Here is a 19413-nt window from a genome sequence, read left to right on the forward strand (position 1 = left end):
AGAACACGTTCAACACAATTAAATCACTGTCCACATTCTACTTTCATTGTATCATTATCTTCAACATCATTGCCCTCGAAAACAGCACAATCACCCTCACCACCATTACCACCACCACCACCATCACCACCACAATCATTACCAATACCGCTGAGAGAGAGAGAGAGAGAGAGAGAGAGAGAGAGAGAGAGAGAGAGAGAGAGAGAGAGAGAGAGAGAGAGAGAGAGATTAATGGTGATAAAGAAAAGGGAAAGAGATAGACATAGGAACACAGAGTGGACACGAGTCTTCCCTCATGAAAGCAAACTAACAGAAGAGGAAACAGAGGAGAAGGAGGATGAAAGAGACACAGAAGAGCAAAAAGATATAGAAAAAGAGGAAAAATTGGAGGAGAGCAAACATTGGACCACTCAGTTGAAGATAGAGACAGGTTCAAGTTCCCTCAAGTCCCCTCCCTTCACGACACCTCCTTCCCCCGTCCCCCAACGCAACCACTCCCTCTTTTAAAACACTGCGAGGCACGTTAGGATCCCCTCCACCCCGCCCATTACTCCGCCCTGCACACACCATCACACCGATAGAGGACTAGGACATATTCTTAAATACTTCGGCGCCTATAAGCACACACTCTTGCCTCGGTCTTCGCAGGAGTTTGGGGCATTTCCTTAGGTAGTTTAATGACCCTAGTGGTAGTTTGACTAGTTTGACCCTTCTTCTGTATCAAGACCCTAAAAAGACTTATTGGAACCACACTGATCTCATTTTTGGTCTTTGGAAATAGCTGATACCGACCCAGGGCAAGGCGAAAATGCTGGCTCACGAGTCACTGCACAGCGCATCCACAATCTCTCGAACACTAATATTTGCATTGTTAAGTGGATAATCAAATATGCCGCTCACAGCAGAGGCTTGAGTCCACATTTAGGATGAACTAAGCGACACATGTTAAACTGAGATGTCTTGTAAGATGTTTTGGTAATTATAACTTTTGAAACTGTCACCGCGATGAATGTGAGACGGCGTGTGTGTGTGTCTGTGTGTGTGTGTGTGTGTGTGTGTGTGTGTGTGTGTGTGTGAGTGTTTGTGTGTGTCGTGTCATAAGTGGAACATCTACCAAATGCGTTGACAGCTTACAAACAATGTGTGTTGACAAAGATAACAAATAGGCTGCTTCGCACAATGTATTTAACACCGCCACCAACCTTCACGGGCGATAGAAAAAAATAAATGACCTTAAAACGAGACACAAAGGTACTCGAGTCATTAGCGCCAATTAGGAGTCATTAGTAAGCCGCAGGGAACCAGATCCGCTGAATACACCGTTAATTTTAGCAGCCCTCACGCGTCGACCCATCCACCGTAACTTGACACGTTAACCGCTTCTTTTTATGTAGTGTGTGTGTGTGTGTGTGTGTGTGTCTACCTGTGTGTGTGTATTCCTCTCCTCCATGTGGTAATTACCGTCAATGTGTCTTGGTAATTACTGGCCATCTGTGTAATGACGTCATCTGTTGCTTGTTAAGTGTAATTGTGTGATGCAGAGAGAAGAAGGGTGGTGGTGGTGGTGGTGATGGTGGTAGTGGTGGTGATGGTGGTGGTTGTGGTTAAGTTAGTGGCGATAGTAGTAGTAGTGGGAGTAATAGAAGTAGTAGTAGTAAGTAGTAGTAGCAATAGTAGCAGTAGTAGTAGAAGTAGTAGTAGTAGTAGTAGTAGTAGTAGTAGTAGTAGTTGCATTGATAGTAGTAATTATAAAGAAAAATGTGTGTTTGTGTGTGTTATTTCTAATGCCAGAATAGGGTTGTGTTCCTTACGCCAGCAAAAGTTATAATCGTCATCGTCAACAGCAGCCTGCCCCTTCAAGATGCCTACCGGCGCTACGGGTCCCATGTTAAAAAAAGCTACAAAAACTAATTGATAAGAGCTCGTCCTGTCATCGTCTTCTCACTCCTCCTCCTCCTCCTCCTCCTCCTCTTTCTCTTATACCCATTTTCTCTTTCCTTTTTATATTTACCGCTACCTGTACTACTACTACTACTACTACTACTACTACTACCACCTCTGCTCTTACTATTCCATAAACTGATACAAGTAAGTAGTATATGGAAAGCTGCCCTGAAGGCTTTCTAGAAATAACCCTTCTCTCTCTACTTAATTATATGACGCAATTCATTCATTGTAAGTGTGTGTGTGTGTGTGTGTGTGTGTGTGTGTGTGTGTGTGTGTGTGTGTGTGTGGGTGTGCGCGCGTGAGAGAGAGAGAGAGAGAGAGAGAGAGAGAGAGAGAGAGAGAGAGAGAGAGAGAGGACAAAAAAAAATGTAGTGAATGACAGGCAAAAAAAAAATTACATGTGACACTTCTCGCCTGTGTAGAAGAGAAAACATTTAATTAGGTGAATGTAGCCCTCTCTCTCTCTCTCACACACACACACACACACACACTACGAAACCTGACCGCCACTCATTCGTGTGTAGAAGGGAACCCGCAAGTCGGTGGTTAATCTCCATACGAAACACTTTCACCCGTTCACACCTCCTCCTCCCCTTACCCAACCTCTCCCCTTGTCAAACCTCCTCCTCCTCCTCTCTCTTCAGCCTCTTCCCTTCCCTCACCTCGCAACCCTTTTCCTTTCCCAGCCCTTTCCCCTTCCCTTCTTCATCTCTCCTTTCTGTAACCTCTTCCCTTCTCCTGTTTGTTTCTTCTCAGTTTCCTTTCCGCTTCTCATCTTCCATTCTTTAGTCTCATTTGTCTCTTCCTCTTTTCCCTTTCTCTTCTTCGTCTCCTCTCCATAACCTTTTCCTTCCTGTCTGTCTGCCATCTTTCAACTCTTATCGGTTTCCTTCCTGCATCTCATCTCCCTTTCTTCACCCTCCTTCTTCTCTTCCTCCTTTCTCCTCCCTTCCCTTCCCCGTCACTCCGTCAGACTCATCCCCAAGGCCGGACCACGTGTCTGTGTGTGTGTGTGTGTGTGTGTGTGTGTCTGAGGCCTCATTATGTATGTATGTATGTATGTATGCGCGGGTGTATGCGTGTATGTAGGGTTTAGAGGTGTGAAAATGTCTGTTGATGAATAATACATCTATGAAGGTTGAAATAGGCGAGGAGGGTCTGTAAGGGAAGGAAGAAACATGGAAGTAACTTATGAAACTGAAAGAGAAAGGAGGAGGAGGATGGAGAAGGGGCAGAGAATGAGGGAGGTGACGGGAGAGGAGGAGGAGGGGAAGGAAAAGAAGGAGGAGGAGGAAATATCAATGAAAAAGAAAGGAGAAGGAGTAAGGGGTAAGGGGATACGGAGAAGGAGGAGAAAAAAAGAGGATGAAGGGGACAAAGAGGAAGAGAAAAAGGAGTAAAAAGAACACATGGAGAAACAAATAAAGCAGAAAGAGAGACAAATGATGAGAGGCGAAAGGTAAGGAGAGAATGAAAAAATGAAAAAGGAGAAGGAGGAGGAAGAAGAGGAGGAGGAAGAGGGGGGAGACAACCAAAAGAGGGAACCGCTATTAAGATGAACAAGATGAACACGGAAAGGAAATGTTGATGGAGAGATAAACCGTGAAAAGGAAGAGAAAAAAAGAGGAGCAAGAGAGTGGCGCTGGAATCCTATCTCAGTCATAATCCTCCACCTCTTACTTCTCATCTGTATGTTCACCTGTTAATCCATTCACCGCCTCCTACGTCTGTATTTCCTCCTTTTCTCAGATTTGACCTGTTTCCCTTCGTCTTACCTACTATTTCTAAACATGTAATCCCTAATATCGCACTCTTTCCTATGTTTTTCAGCCTCGTAATTGATATATTTGATTTTATGGTGTAGTTTCAGTAGAGTTGTGGAAGTAAGTAACAATTAAGAAAGGTAGGAAGTTGAAATAAGAGGAAACAAAATAGATTAAGAATTCAGTCTCTTAATCGATATACCTTATTTTATGGTGTAGTCTCAGTAGAGTTGTGGAAGCAGGTAACAATTAAGAAAGGTAGGAAGTTGAAATAAGAGGAAGCAAGATAGATTAAGAAGAGAAGAGAGGTGAGGTGGACTTTTAGAAATTGCGGAAAGACATGTTAATCAATTAGATTCTGAGAAGGGAGAAGAAAAGTAAGATAAAGAAGGGAAGAAATGGCAAAAAAAAAAAATAGAAAGGGGAAACAAGAAAGAAATAAAAGGTGGAAATTAAAACGAGGAGGCGAGAAATGGAAATGAATCAGAGAAGGAAAAAAAAAAGATCACGATGGAAATAGAAAAAAAAAGATATAAAAAGAAACAAATTTGGAGGGTGAAAAAAAAGGTAAGTAAGGTTGGTGAAAATATATTAAGAATGGAGGAGCGAATTGAGAATATATTAGAAAAGGAGGAAAAAGAGAACAAGAGATGAGGGAAAATAAATGAGAAAGGAAGGAAGAGACGTGGAAATCAATTACAAAGCGAGAACAGAAAGTAAAAGTTAGATGGGAAGAAAAAGAGAAAAGAAATTAGAAAATAAGAGAAAGCGCAACGTGGAAATACATAAAAGATAGACAGAAGTGAGCAAAAGAAATGTTAGATGGAAATGCGAAAGAAGAGATTAGAAAGGAGAAAAGGAAAGGTATTGAAAGTAAAAATAAAAGAAATCAGAAATGAAAAAAAAGTAACAGGATAGAGAAGAAAATTTGGGTGAAAAGAAATTAGAAAGGAGAAGAAAAGTAAAGTGGAAAAGTGAAATAGATTAGAAAGGGAGGTGAAGGAGAGAAAAAAAAAGAGAAAATAACAGGATAGAAAGAATAGGAAAGGACAGAAGAAAAGCTGGGTGAAAAGAAATGAGAAAGGAGAAGTGAAGAGGAAAAGTGAAATAGATTAGAAAGGAAGGAGAAGGAGAGAAAAAAAAAGAAGAGAAGACGAGAGAGGCTGCAAGTCGAGGAAGGAGTGGAAGGTGGGTGGAGGAGCCTAAGGAGGGAGGAGTGGAGGGAGGAGTGGAGGGGTGGAGGAGTCTGACTGGAGAGAAATTTACCTTTATATGTGGTCTTCTTGGCATCTCTCTCTCTCTCTCTCTCACCGTTAAATCACTAGAAATAATCAGTTTTTTACTTGCATCAATAACAACAACAATATAAAAAAAACGTTGAGAAAAAAACACACACGCAAATTAAATCAAAATAACAATAAAAAAAAATCATAACGTTCGAAAAATAGAGAAGAGAAAAGAGAAAAGGAAGGAAAACAAGAAGAAGAAAAACAACAACAACAACAACAATACAACATCGAAAACTGTTAGAAAAAAAACACGCCAAAAAAAAAAAAGTGCGAAGAAAAAAAATTGAAAATGAAGTCAAGAAAAAAAGAGAAACCGAGGCAAAAAAAGGAGAGAAAAAAAAAACAAAATATAAAAACGAAACACAACCCACGAAGCACAGTGAATCTAACCAAGTCATGATGGAAGGAGAAAAAAAAACAATGAAAAAACAAAAATATATGAAAAAAAAACACCACGACTCCTTGCATGTGAAGATCCTGGAAAGCTAACATCCCGGCCTTGAGGCGTGAGGGAAGGGAGGGAGGGAGGGATGGAAGAGAGAGGGAGGGATGGGGGGGGGAGAGGGATGCTGCGACCTCTCACCCTCACCCCCCCTTCCCCCTCCCTCTCTCCCTCTTGCTCATCCACGACGCGAGGTCACGTAAGAGAGAGAGAGAGAGAGAGAGAGAGAGAGAGAGAGAGAGAGAGAGAGAGAGAGAGAGAGAGAGAGAGAGAGAGAGAGAGAGAGAGAGAGAGAGAGAGAGAGAGAGAGGGGGGGGAGGGGGGCAGTCCTCACTTAACAGATACAACAAGTGATAAAGATGGTTGATGGGCAGAGAAGGTAGAGACCGGTGGCTCTGTGTGTGTGTGTGTGTGTGTGTGTGTGTGTGTGTGTGTGTGTGTGTGTGTTTGCACTCACTCCCGCTGTGAAAGTGGGCTCGGGAGGAATATGAATTGAGTGTATGTGTACCGGGGTGTATTGAAAGTAACAAAGAAAATAATAGAAAAGAAAAAAAACATTTATAGCGGCAATAATAGTTGTAGTAGTAATAGTAGTAGTAGTAGTAGTAGTAGTAGTAGTAGTAGTAGTAGAAGAAGAATTAGGAAGAATAAGGATAATAATAATAATAATAATAATAATAATAATAATAATAATAATAATAATAATAATAATAATAATAATAATAATAATAATAATAATAATAATAATAATAATAATAATAATAATAATAATAATAATAATAACAACAAAACAAGGGAACAAGGGAAAAAAAGAAGAAAAAAAAAGAAACAGGAGAATGCAACGAACAAGAAAAATAAATGAGGGAGGACAAGGAGAACAGGGTGGAGGAAGAGGAGGAGGCGGAAAAAGAAGAAGAAGAGGAAGAGCAGAAGGCTGGCGAGGGAGGAGGCTGAGGGGTGGCAGGGAGGTAGGGGAAGGGGAAGACTGCAGCAGGAAACCCTAGAAGACGTGGAGGTGAAAGAACAGCTGATATAAATCTTTGACCACGTCTGACACCACCTCACGCACGTCCGGTAGGGGGGAGAGAGGTTTTTGTGGGGGGGAGGGGAAGGGAGGGGAATATGCAGGAATAGGAAGAAGGAAAGAGGATGGAAGGGAGGGAGGGTGAAGGTAGGGAAGGGCAGGAATAGGAAGGAGAAAAAAGGATCCAAGGGAGGGTGGGTGAAGATAGGAATAGGAAGAAGAAAAGAGAATGGAAAGGAACTGCAGAAATAGGAAGAAGAAAAGGGGTGAGAGGAAAGTTGGAAGAAGTTATAGAGTAAGGAGGAATAGAAGGAAGAAAGGAGAGAAGAAGGGAGGAGGTGAGACAAGGTAAGAAGGAAGGTAAAGAGGAAGAAGAAGAAAAATAATGAAAAGGGAAAGGAGGAAGGTAGAGAGGATGGAGGGGAAGAATGGGAAGAGGGAAGGAAGGAAGGGATGGAGAGTTTGAGAAGGTAAGGGAGGGAGGGAGGAAGGAGATAGAAGGTATATAGAAATAGGAGGTTGAAAGAAGGGTGGAAGGGAAGAGAGTATGGGAGGAAGGGTAAGGGGAAAGATGGGAATAGGAAGAAGGGAGAGTGGGAAGGAGGAGGGAAGGGAAGAAATGGAAGAAAGGAGAGAAGGAAGTAGGTGGGAGAAGGGAGGAATGGGAGGATGAGAAGAAGGAAGGAAGGAAGGGTGGGAAAAAATGTGTGAAAGGGAAAGTACGAGTGGGAGGGAAGGAATAGGAAGAAGGGGGAAAGGGAGGAGGAAGGAAAGACACAGAAATAGAAGGAAGAAGGGAGGTGGAGAGGAAGGTGGAGAGGAAAAACAGGAATAAGAGGAAGAACAGAGGGAGGGAGGGGAAGGGAGGCAAGAATAGATGAGAGGGAAGGGAAGGGAGGGAAGACAAGAAGAGGTGGAGGAGGAGGCGGAGGAGGAGGATGAAGATAGTGAGGGTGAAAAAGGTGAAGGAGAGTGTGTCCACTTTTTTTCCTGCCTGTTTTCACTTTCTTTCACGTGCTGAGCGGAAGGTAATAATAGTGATGATGATGATGATGATGATGGTGATGGTGGTGGTGGTGGTGGCCATTGGGATAGGAAGGCAATATTGATGAGGATGACAATGATGATAATAATAACAATAATGATAATAATAATAATAATAATAATAATAATAATAATAATAATAATAATAATAATAATAATAATAATGATAATGATAATAACAACTACAACAACAACGACAAAAATAATAGTAGTAGTAGAAGTAGTAGTAATAATAATTTTCATGAGGGTTAAAATAATTAGAATTCTTCTTTTACAAAAATAACAACTACTACTACTACTACTACTACTGCTACTACTGCTGCAACGACTACTACTATTACTACTAATGATAATAATAATAATAATAATAATAATAATAATTTCTTTCTCCCCACGATCTTCATACGAAAGGAGAGAAAGTTTAGATTATGCGTGTTTCGGAGAGAGAGAGAGAGAGAGAGAGAGAGAGAGAGAGAGAGAGAGAGAGAGAGAGAGAGAGAGAGAGAGAGAGAGAGAGAGAGAGAGAGAGAGAGAGAGAGAGAGAGAGAGAGAGAGAGAGAGATCATACCTTCAAATTAGAAAGGAATTTTATAAAGAGGTCAGGAGGAAGAGAGAGAGAAAGAGGAAGGAAGGAAAATAAATAAGAAAGTAACGGAAGAAAAAGTGAATGAATGAATGAATGAGTGAAGCAACGAAGGAAGGAAGATTGATAGGAGTTAATGATGGGAAGAACGATGAAAGAAATCACGAATAAATGAAAAAGATACAGAGGAACGGAAGGAAATGAATAATAAAATAAAATAAAACGAAAGATAAAAAGTAAAGGAGGAAGACTGAAGCGGCGTTGGCATCGACAGTAAAAACAAACGTCTATTTTTTACTCTGTCTGGCTTGCTCAGAATGTGTGTGTGTGTGTGTGTGTGTGTGTGTGTGTGTGTGTGTGTGTGTGTGTGTGTGTGTGCTGGGGTTAGGATGTGGTTAATTTGCACCCACAGCCACACACACACACACACACACACACACACACACACACATACAGGTGGAAAGTTTCAGCCTCACTTTTCACATCACGAAATTGTTGCTATTGGTCCCCGCATCTTCTCTCTCTCTCGTCTTCCTTACGGGTCAGAGGTGCCCTGCCATCCTCCCTTTCTCTCTCTCACGTGTGTGTGTGTGTGTGTGTGTGTGTGTGTGTGTGTGTGTGTGTGTGTCTTGGCACGCTGTATCATGTGTTTTAAAGTGAGTATAATTATCACTGACTGCACGATCGGGTAGATATTCACGGGCTGAGTATCTCTCTCGAACACCAGCAACACTTCACAACACCCTCTGAGGCACCTTATCATCCCTTTCTCTTACACCCAACAAATCACAAGCAGACAAAAGAGCATCGGAATCCCACCAGTGAAAAAAATCAATAGCGTTCCAATAGCTATTATTTTACTGATGGCGTAGTGCTGATTTTCCTGTGATAGACTCAATAACTATGACCGGCTTTCAAGATTTTTTTTTTGCCCTCTTGACCGTCGATACGCAGAGAAATACCTGTTTAGAAATCTCAACCGCCCTCTGGATAGCGAGTTTCAAATGCGAGCAATGTAAATTATAGGGAATAGCCACATCACGGAGGAGTTTTTTTTTACGTGGGTGGAAAGCGAGAATTGAGAGCAGGGAGCGTAACGAGACTTAAAAGGGAAAAACGTTTTGATAAAGAAAGGTAAGGGAAGGAAAGAAAAAAAAAGCAGCGAGAGGAAGCGAAAGTTTAACAGACGGAAGAAAAAATGCAGCAACACACACATAAACACACACACACACACACACACACACACACACACACACACACACACACACACACACACACACACACACACACACATGCAAACTCAAAGCAGTGCAAACAGTTCAGAAAGGGGTTAAGATAAAAGGAAAATATTATGAGAATGGAAAGTAAACTAGCGAGGGAAAAACAACGAAGAAGAAAAACTTGACCAAGTGGGCGCGTGGGAGAAAAATACAGATCACTAAGACAGGAGAGAGAGAGAGAGAGAGAGAGAGAGAGAGAGAGAGAGAGAGAGAGAGAGAGAGAGAGAGAGAGAGAGAGAGAGAGAGAGAGAGAGTAAACTAAACAAGTGATAGAGGAGGTATAATTTTTCCCCGTCAAACTAGTTCCATTGGAAATAAGTCGCAAACAGGCGAGGAGAAAGGGGGCAGGGGGGGGAGGCAGGACTTTCACTTCGCCGCGGGATAATTGGACAGACAGACTGACGGACAAACAAAAAGACACTTCACACCCTAGAGGAAAGTGATCGCCTGTGGTGGTGGCGGTATTTTTAGCAGTATGATAGTAGTAGTAGTAGTAGTAGTAGCATGAGTACTAGTAATTTTAGTAGTGGTGGTAGTGGGGCTTGTAACAACAATCGTTATAATATTAATGATAATGACAATAGTAATAATTATAATAGAAATATACTGAAAAGTCACTGTTCTCTAAATGTTCACTTTCGCCAAGAACATGATATGTGTGGATGTGTGTATGCATGTATGTATATATGTATGTATGTATGCTTTTTTGTGTATGTAATGGATGCCATCGCTCACTGTCCACTTGCTCACTGTTCGTCCGTTTCGTTACATTTTCAGCACCACAACGCACGTCATGCTCGTCCACATGCAGCCAAACAAACAGACAAAAAGTCAAACTCAACCACCAGCGCAAGTAACAAGCACAGATAAATCCAAGCGTGGTGGTGGTGGTGGTGGTGGTGGTGTCGGTGGTGGGATACTGTCCTGAAGGAAAACTGCAGGCGGTTAGGTGGAGGAGGTTGAAGAGATTGAAAATATCTAAGTAGAGTGGAGGATTCTTGGATGCTGGTTTATGAGGAGGAGGAGGAGGAGGAGGAGGAGGTAGAGGGAAGACGGAGGAGCAGGAGTCAGCAGGAGGGCAGAGGTGAAAGGTGGTAGGGGGAGGGGGGGGGATAGTGCCTCTCACCTTTAGCGAGAAGAAAACACGTGAGCACCGAGAGGCGGCGGTTCGGGGAGTGGTGCTGCCCCGCTGCCCGAGCCGCCTTTTATACCTACCCCCAGCCCGCGACTCGGCCAGTGGTGGACGCCGCAGTGAAAAAGGCAATCATGAAAATGTTGACTCAAGGTTACCCACGCCGGATTGGCCACTGGGATGCGCGGATGCTTGTGACGTCAGGTGAAGGCCCTTGGGTTCTGCGCATGCCTGGAGTGACCCTCGTCCGCCGCCGCCGCCGTGCCCAGCCTCCAGGTGGTGCAGGGCTCGTTAGGGCTGCTGGCAGGCGCGAGGGTCGGGATGGCAGATGCTTATGATGGTGAAGGAGGTTGTTTATGTTGCAAGAATATTGGGGGGCATGGTGGTAGTGGACTTACCTTTGAGAGAAACGCTAGGGATGCCTGAGAAGTGGCACTGGCTGGAGAAGGTGCTGTTGAACGTCTGGCAGAGGGGAGGGGCTAGGAATGAGGTCTTGGGGAGGTCGCGACTCTCGGAGGGTCTGCCGGCCTCCCGCCCTCACTCTCCTGTGGGCCGCCCTGCGCGACTCACCTTTGCTGCACACACACACACACACACACACACACACACACACACACACACACACACACACATGTCAACCACAGCAACAAATCTGATGTGAATACATTTCTAAAGTGCAAGGGGAGCCGGGGCATGGATTAGCTGAGGGAGGGCGGAGACGCGACGTACGGGCTTCATGTTATTGTTGGTGCTGCGTCAGGCGGGGATTTAAGGTCGGCAGATAGTGGGCAAAAACAAGAAAACATCCAGCAAGGTGACGTACAGAAAGTTAGAGAGTAAAATGTCCCTTGTGTTTGTAGACATGAAGTATTTGAAAGCTGGTTTGGACTCGGACTTTGAGCTAATGAATATCTGTAGGCAAGTAGGATGAAGAGAAGGTGGAAGAAAGTGAATTGGTAGAAGTAAGAGTAGTAGTAGTAGGAGGAGGAGGAGAGAGGAGCACCACATTCCTGAAGCTGACCTGCCCCTACCCCCAGCCCCCTCCAGGATACTCCCCCTCCCTCCATTTCCCCTGGCCAGGTGTGTGTGTGTGTGTGTGTGTGTGTGTGTGTGTGTGTGTGTGTGTGTGTGTGTGTGTTGCAAACCTACACCTCCCCATATCGTTCCCCATCTACGCCTTGACACACCCTCGCCCTGTCTCCTGCACATACTCCACCTTCACCCCTACACACACACACACACACACACACACACACACACACACACACACACCGCCACCACCATATCCTTTATCTACTTGGAGAAAGTGTTATTAGGACACAACACGATTATCCAGGAACACTAACAAAGTGGATATTATGTCCCTTTCACTCATATATATACAACACTTATTTTGTATATAAATTTGGGATTTTTTAAAAAGTACGATAACATATTTAATAGATTATTTTCCCATTTATTGTGTAACATAACCTGCTCTTTGTTTTAGTACTATACAAGTGCTTTCTCTTTTCCTGAATGGCAAACGCGTAATTAATTGAGTGTCGTGGAGGAGTGTCCTTCATGCTGCCCATCCAAACTGAAGGGCTGTTTGCTTCAAGAATTCCCTGCCTTTATTTGACTACTTTCGGTCCCTACAGGCCGCAGAAATATTGCTTACTTTGCGTCCTTTACTTCTCTAATATACCTTCAATTTCGAATAAGCCATTCCTCTTGTATCTGCGGCACGTATAGAAATAGATTGATGTTGAGGCTCAGCGATATTCTACATTTTTTTTAGTTTAGTTTCTATCTTTAACTTTCACTTTCGATAAAATTAACATCAAGACGTTTTAGAAACTGATCAGACCGTTGGGATTTTTTCACATAAATAATGGCTCCTTTTCGTATTTTTGGCAGTGGCATGATGAAGGATCTATATTTTTTGTGTTCTTTCTTGGACCGAATCCTTATTCCATAGAGAAACATTTTTTCCCTTATAGTAACTTGAAATCTTTAAGAAATGCAGGTTAAGGTCTTGTAGTGCGTGTTTTCATGGTCTTTTGGAAGTTTTGGTCAGTCCTAAGTCTATATATACCAAGTCAAGTCACTCTGCTTCAAAACTGCGACCGGTACGCGCAGGAGGCGGTTTTAGGGCGGAGCAGCGGGATGACGTCACTTGGAGCCAGAAAAAAAATACCCGCCAGTTCAGGGGTGACTAAAGTTGGGTCCGTATGTGCACTCTGGATGTGCATTCTCGCCTTTCACAGCGCGTTCAGGCAAGCCACTAACGAAAAAATATGTCTTTTTATTGTGCTATTGCGTGACTGTAATTTCAGTGACTACAAACGGCGATGTGGGGTGTGAGGGAGGGCATGTTGGAGTGATTGATTTAAATTAGTCCGCCTTTCCTCGTTTTCTCTAAATCCCTGTTTCTACATTCTCTAGTTTGGCTCCAAGCAGTGTCACACATAAACCACGCCTCTGCCGTGTCTCCTCCCACAAACCTGCGTATGAAATGACTTGGTGTATATAGACTTAGGGTCAGTCTTTGTGTTATGTTGGGCGCCGCACCCTCACCTACTCCCCTGACACACCCTCGCCTACCCCACAGACACCCCTAGGTCAACATCTCAATATTAACCCACCAGAGACCTCCACCACCACAACAGAGCACCTACCACAGTATAATAATTACTTAATAATAACTCCTTTCGAAATTAACCTCTCTTTCGGCTTTGGATTATTTTTTTTAGGAGCAGCGAGTAGCGGGCTTTTTTTTTTATTATTGTTTCCTTTTTTGTGTGCCCTTGAGCTGTCTCCTTTGTTGTAAAAAAAAAAAAAAACCCACCACCGGCACCACTATATGCATCACAGCCATCACAGTAACTACACCACCATTCCCATCACCATTGGCACCAACTACCGCCTTCGCCGTTAATGTCACCGTTCTCGTCATTACGACCACTACAACCACAAACCCGGTCATTGCTGAACTTTATAAATGCCAAAATCAAAAGAGCCGCAGCAACATCAACACAACTGTTACAAACATTAGCACTACTTTTACGATTGCTATTATGCCAACAACAACAACAACAACAACAAACGCAACAAAAACAACAACAACAACAACAACAACAAACGCAACAAAAACAACAACAACAACAACAACAACAACATGAACAACAACAACAACAACAACAACAACAACAACAACAACAACAACAATAACAACAAACGCAACAACAACAACAACAACAACAACAACAACAACAACAACAACAACAACAACAACAACAACAACAACAAACGCAACAACAACAACAAACGCAACAACAACAACAACAACAACAACAACAACAACAACAACAACAACAACAACAACAACAAACGCAACAACAACAACAACAATAAACGCAACAACAACAACAACAACAACAACAACAACAACAACAACAAGTACTACTACTACTACTACTACTACTACTACTACTACTACTTTTTTTTTTTTTTTTACTACTACGGGCCTCCATCTATTAGAGTTGCGTTGTGAGCGGTATATTCTATCATATCCTTTCACAAAGCAATTCATTGACCCCACCCCGCCAATGACTGTGGCCGACAACCATCTTTACTACTACCACTACTACTACTACTACTACAACAACTACAACTACTACTACTACTACTACTACTACTACTACTACTACTACTACTACCACTCGGATTACTACTACTGTTACTACTACTACTACTACTACTACTACTACTACTGCTGCTAATACTAATGCTAATACTAATACTACTGCCACTACCACCACCACTACCTGCTCCACAACTAGAACACCTTTCCTTAGACATGGCCGATAATCAGGTGCGGATGGAGGGGAGACGAGCGCTGCTGTGTCAATATTTATTCGTCATTAATTAGAGGCAGGTAAATACCGCACGTCAACACAAAGCACAGGTGTCACCCTCCCGGATGATGCCACAAGGTAATGACGGTTATGAATGTCCCGGCCCGGCTGTGTCTTCAAGGCTGGTGGTGATCGGGGCTGTTACGTTACGCCCTCGCTGTTCCTGTGGTGACGGCGGGAGTCCCTCGGGTGTGCAGGAACAACTGTTGTGCCGAAAGTGAGGAGAAGAGTTGGTGAAGAGAAAATTATCAACGCTGTAGTTATTTATGTTATTGCTCTTGTGATTGTTATGGTGGTTCTATTGTCTTTGTTACTGTTGTTTTTTTCAAAGTTATTTTTGCTGCTGCTGCATTTTTGTTGTTGTTGATGTAGTTGTTGATGATGATTGGATTGCTCTTCTTACCTAATAATGTACATTTTTCTTATTATTATTAACATATTTTAAGTTTTCGCAATTAATATCCTAATCATTAGTGTCATTTCAATATATTGATGATGTATAGTCATATTTCTGTAAGAAGGATTCATATGTTAAGTTAATGAATGTAGTATGAACTGCATCAGTGAAAAATGTCTTAATGGCACTATTCTTGATGATGTTAAATAAACGTAACAACTGTACAACATTGTCATCAACAAGAACAATGTATATAACTATAAGGACAATAAAACAATGACAATAACAAAATTAACAATGTCACCATCATCATTAAGAACAACATCAACAACAACAACATCAACAACAACAACAACAACAACAACAACAACAACAACAACAACAACAACAACAACAACATCAGCATCATATACAGCAATGACAGCAGCATCAACAATAACAATAACATCAACAACAAAAACAGCAGAAGCAACAATATTAACAATCACACCTGCTGATATCACTACTACGTTTTAATAATTTTACTACTACTACTACTACTACTACGACAACGCATTGGAAGAGGAAGAAGACGGTAAAAACAATAAAATAAATAAATAGAGAAAGAAAGAAAAAAAAGAAAGAAAAAGTAACAAGTAAAGAAAGACAGACAGATAGAAAAACAGACAGACAAAGAGGAAAAAGAAGGAAAAAAAGAAGAAAAAAAAAAAGATCCACAGTCCACCAAGCAGCGAGTCCCACAGAAGCAGACGCAGCGCAGGTAAGGTGCAGCTTAATTAGTGATAAGGGTCGGGGGCAGCAAGCGTGGCGAGGGCTGGCAGGTGAGATGCTGCCACCCGCGTATTAATTAGCTAAATAACACACAGCTGGGCAGGTAGGGAGGCCGCCTGCTGGAGGGTTAGGAAATGTACACACACACACTCTCTCTCTCTCTCTCTCTCTCTCTCTCTCTCTCTCTCTCTCTCTCTCTCTCTCTCTCTCTCTCTGCACCCCTCTTCCCTCCTCCTACCACCCATCATGCATTTCTACTTCCCTTCTCTCAGCCACTCTTGCCTTGTGCTCGCATCTCCTTTGCCCCCTCTTCTCTCCTCTCTTCTTTCCTCTTCTCTCTTCTTCTCTCCTCTCCTCTCGTCTCCTTGCCTTTCCTCTCCAATCTTTTCTTCGTATTCATTATAGCGTCTGTAGTTACTGTTGTTGTTGTTGTTGTTGTTGTTGTTGTTGTTGATCTTCTTTTTCTTCTTCTTCTTTTTCTTTTTCTTCTTCTTTTTCTTTTTCTTTTTCCTTTTCCTTTTTCTTCTTCTTTTTCTTCTTATTTTTCTTCTTCTTCTTCTTTTTCTTTTTCTTTTTCTTTTTCTTCTTTTCTCTTTCTCCTCCTCCTTCATTGTTATCCTTATCATCATCATCATCATTATTAAGTAACCTCCGCTACCAGTTATTCGGCTCGTGTCCGCCTGACCACAAGTTCGCGCCCTGACCACAGGAACTTCCCGGAGCGTTAATGTTCTCTCGTAACCCTAATTGTTTTCATGTTTTTTGCCAAGGTGTAATCTCGCGGTCGTGTGCCCTGGCCAGGCGGTGCACAAAGATCGGCTTGCTAACCTTGTATTACGGTTTATGACTCTGCTGTACTAACAAACCCTGCACTAACTTGTTGCTTGCAAGTCGGGTAGGCCGTGGCTGAAGTGGTAGCGTGCTGGGCAGACATTCACCACGTGATGGACGACACGAGTTCGAATCCCCACGGATTTTTCAGTCACCGCCGAGTGGCTTAAAACTACCCACATGCTGTCCTGAAGACCACCCATCAACCCGGACTCTAGAGGAAACCGTCCAAGAATCAAGAACGAGTTCCGGGGGGCAGCATGAGCCAAGAGAAGATGGCGCCACTATAAACACTTGCCTGTGCCATGACGGGCTGGGGCCGAATACCATCTAGGGCCCCTGTTCTCTCCGTAGCTGCTCCCGGGTTGAATGGCTTTGAATTACTGCTTTACGAATTCCTACTTGTCGTACAGAACAACGGCAAAGAATGTGTAGAAGAAAAGTGTCGGTGTTTTCGGTGGGAGATGGTGTTGCCTTGTATATGTTTTGTCGTTTATTTTTTTTCCTGCCGAGTGCGACTACTGAGAACTTGTCTGTTTGTTTTGATCCTCCACTTTTTTCGAATGTGTTGAGTCTGTTCGCTTCCCGCACAACAAGGGCGCCGTGGTCGTCTAGGCCCTAGGGCAGTGGTTCCCAACCTGTGGTCCGCGGACCGGTGCCGGTCCGTGGCTTATGATTTGCTGGTCCGCCAAATTGTTTTACTAGTGACTTTTTATTTTGTTCATGATTTAAGAAAACAATAATCTGTCAAAGGATTTTTTTTTCAAATAAGTAGTTATAATGAAATAAAAATTGAATGAAATGTTTAGAGTATGTTGTAACATCCGGCGAACAGACGAGGAAGAAAGAAGAAAAAAAGAAAAAGAAAGAAGAGAGAGAACGAGAGAAAAGAAGAAAGATAGAAGAAAGAAAACAAAGAGGAGCTAAACCTGGCGAGAGGGAGAGGGAGGAATATCGCGCTAATGACGCAGCGAAGAGAGAGAGAGAGAGAGAGAGAGAGAGAGAGAGAGAGAGAGAGAGAGAGAGAGAGAGAGAGAGAGAGAGAGAGAGAGAGAGAATAAACAGGGCGGGCGTGGCTATAACTCACCCGGATGGGGGGGAGTACATGTTTTGTCATATTGATAGCTCTTGCAATGGGTATACATGAATCTATATTATGAATCATAATTGTATTGTGGACGTAAGGATTATTCCAGTTTTGCATATACATGTATTTCTGTAAAATTTCATTTGTAAAATTTGAGATATTACGTCTTGGTGTACTGATAGACCTTGCAGTAGGTGCATGAATCTATATCACCATGACAGCTAGTCTTTTCCATGTCTGCTGTGGTACAAAGTGCTGTAGTTACGGTAGTATTTTTCCCTCATGGCTTCCATTTGAATAATTTAACCATTATAATCACTTTACTTTGTATAATGTGAAACATTACATTACATGGTATTGTCCCAATGAATTTTAGATTGCTAAAAAAATAAAATATGTATTTGAACTATATATATATATATATATATATATATATATATATCTATATATATATATATATATATATATATATATATATATATATATATATATATATATATATATATATATATATATATATATATATATATATATATATATATATATATGTCAGTTGCGCTGGACATATCAAAAGCCTTTGATAGGGTCTTGTATAAATCTTTGCTTTCCAAACTACCCTCCTACGGATTCTATCCTTCTCTCTGAACCTTTATCTCCAGTTTCCTCTCTGATCGATCTATCACTGCTGTAGTAGACACTGTTCTTCCCCTAAACCTATCAACAGTGGTGTTCCTCAGGGCTCTGTTCTATCTCCCACTCTCTTTCTGTTGTTCATTTTATTGATGAACTCTTTCCAAAACGAAATGTTTTATCCATTCTTACGCCGATGACTCTACTCTGCATTTCTCAACTTGTTTTGATTGAGGGCCAACTCAACAGGAATTAGACGATTCCAGGCTGGAGGCTGCAGAACGCTAAACCTCAGACCTTACTATCATTTCCGATTGGGGCAAGAAGAACCTGGTGTCCTTCAACACCTCAAAAACTCAATTTCTTCACCTATGAACTCGACACAATCTTTCAAACACCTATCCCCTATTCTTCAACAACACTCAGCTGTCACCTTCTCCCACACTAAACATCCCCAGTCTAACCTTAACTCAAAATCTCAACTGGAAACTCCATATCTCCTCTCTCACTAAATCAGCTTCCTCGAGGTTGGGCGTTCTGTCTCGTCTCCGCCAGTTTTTATCCCTCGCACAGATGCTGTCCATATACAGGGGCCTTGTCTGCTTCTGTCCTCGAGGTGACACCCGAGTCGTAAGTTAATTATTCTTTCGAAGATTTTTTTTGAGATTCTATGAGTGAGATCGGGCTGTAGCTTTTTGGAATCCGTGGATGGCTTGCCTGGCTTAGGTATCATGGTAGACGTATGACCTTTATCAACAAAGTAGAGTTCTCCAACGAACGCTATAGGATACGTGCAAAACAGAATGGGAAAGCACAGTAAAAGGCCTCGCAGAAAAATACAAGGACCCAAAAGGCTTCTGGCAGGGAATAAAACGCCTGCACGGCAACCCACACCAGCGGGCGCTGGTGTGGGTTGACTGATCCCTTCGTTCGAAGAAGCGATCATTCAAAATACAGGATTATGACAGTATCACCCATGGGTTCAGAGAAACCTGGAAGTCAATATTCACAATAACACCTGAAGACAACACTCATTATGAACGGAAAGTACTGGCATGGCTTTAACAGGACCCAACAAGATGGCAAGATGGCAGATGGAGTTCAATGTAGGGAAGTGCTGTATTCTGAGTGTAGGTAGGAACAACCCCTCATCCTGTAGCGTTCGTTGGAGAACTTTACTTTGCTGATAAAGGTCATGCGTCCAGCCCGGCGTATCGGAGGATGTTGGTAAAAAGTAACTGTGCGTCCGCAATCTCTTGGTTATGGGAGGGGGGGGTGTATGGTAGTGTTTTGT

At 42.4% G+C, this 19413-nt stretch overlaps 1 protein-coding gene across 1 annotated transcript in view; it reads right to left on the reverse strand.

The window, feature by feature from the left end:
• LOC126982519 (U-scoloptoxin(01)-Er1a-like) overlaps positions 1-10599 on the reverse strand; it is a 40089-nt gene extending 29490 nt beyond the window's left edge. Inside the window, exon 1 of the mRNA XM_050834641.1 lies at positions 10499-10599. The gene's annotated coding sequence lies outside the window, so the exon portion shown is untranslated. The remainder of the gene's footprint in view (positions 1-10498) is intronic.
• Between the last annotated feature and the right edge of the window lie 8814 nt (positions 10600-19413).

The sequence above is a fragment of the Eriocheir sinensis genome, chromosome 51, assembly GCF_024679095.1.
Source record: "Eriocheir sinensis breed Jianghai 21 chromosome 51, ASM2467909v1, whole genome shotgun sequence".
NCBI lineage: Eukaryota > Metazoa > Arthropoda > Malacostraca > Decapoda > Varunidae > Eriocheir > Eriocheir sinensis.